Raw genomic sequence first — 1,246 nt, 5'->3', positions numbered from 1 at the left:
CTAGTTCTGTTCTAGTTCTGTTCTAGTTCTGTTCTAGTTCTGTTCTAGTTCTGTTCTAGTTCTGTTCTAGCTCTGTTCTAGTTCTGTTCTAGTTCTGTTCTAGTTCTTCAATAAAGCAAAAAATCCACAGTTAAATGACCTCCGATTACGGAAGTATTACAATCTACATAAAATGTGTGAATTGATTCAATTCTTTTCAACTGTTAAGTGCAGCAGCTGTTAATAATCAAAAAAATAAATTTTATAATTCGGAAGTTCATTTCATTATTTGTTTATTTATTTTTCTTAAATATGTCTAGTCAGTTTAAATTGTATCTTATTAATCTATTATAAGGATTAAGTTTATAGTTTTATTTTGAAAATCTATCTAGTAGAAGTCAAGGTCACTTAAGAAATTCTTTAATAATTTTTGTTTATAAAAAACATTTGTTTCCTCATATTTTTCATAATTTCATAGTTCAAATTCATTCGTTATTTTATTTATTTGTTCTATATTGTGTCTGTATTCATATGAATACATAAAATAGAAATTAATAATTTTGCCAAATCATTATTCATTCATCAGTTACAATTTAGTTTTTCCCCAAATAAAAAGAAATGTTTTATTTAAAGGGAAATTATAAATTATGACAAATGTAGATATTGAAAAGGAAATTAATAAGTTGGATGCTACTTTTTGAAATTTTAATAGTAATTGTCTATAAGTTTTTTTCAGAAGTATGGAGCAGAAAATTTTGTAAATTTTTTGTAGATAAAATTTAATAACTTTAAAATTTATTTAACAAATTCTAACTTTGTAAGAAAGGGGTCTATTATCAGATGATTTAATTATTGTATTCTTCAATAGATGAAAGTACTGTAAATGTCAAATCTGTTTTAAATACATATTATTAAACCAACAGCTATATCTTAAGAAATGTACTTTCAGAAATGTCTTATTAATATAACGTTAACCACTTCATTGACATGTGTCTTGTGGTTATCTTAATTATTTTTGCAATTTATTTATTTATGGTTTCAAAGTGATCTTTCTAATAAATCATTTATAATATCTAATCTTGATGTAATGACTCAAATTATAAATAAACTTTAAAAATTGAAGAACACCTTAAAAATAAATCAGCTTAATCTAATCTAGAACTGAACTAGAACTGAACTAGATTTGAACTAGAATTGAACTAGAATTGAACTAGAATTGAACTAGAACCGAACTAGATCTGAACTAGAACTGAACTAGAACTGAACT

The 1,246-nt window shown here is 24.2% G+C and overlaps 1 protein-coding gene across 1 annotated transcript in view; it reads left to right on the top strand.

The window, feature by feature from the left end:
- Positions 1 to 1,246, top strand: part of LOC124421266 (cell wall protein DAN4-like) — a 20,543-nt gene that overhangs the window by 951 nt on the left and 18,346 nt on the right. The window lies entirely within an intron of this gene.

The sequence above is a fragment of the Lucilia cuprina genome, chromosome 2 (assembly GCF_022045245.1).
Source record: "Lucilia cuprina isolate Lc7/37 chromosome 2, ASM2204524v1, whole genome shotgun sequence".
NCBI lineage: Eukaryota > Metazoa > Arthropoda > Insecta > Diptera > Calliphoridae > Lucilia > Lucilia cuprina.
The sequence above is the reverse complement of the archived record's forward strand: the minus strand, read 5'-3'. Positions and strand labels throughout refer to the sequence as shown.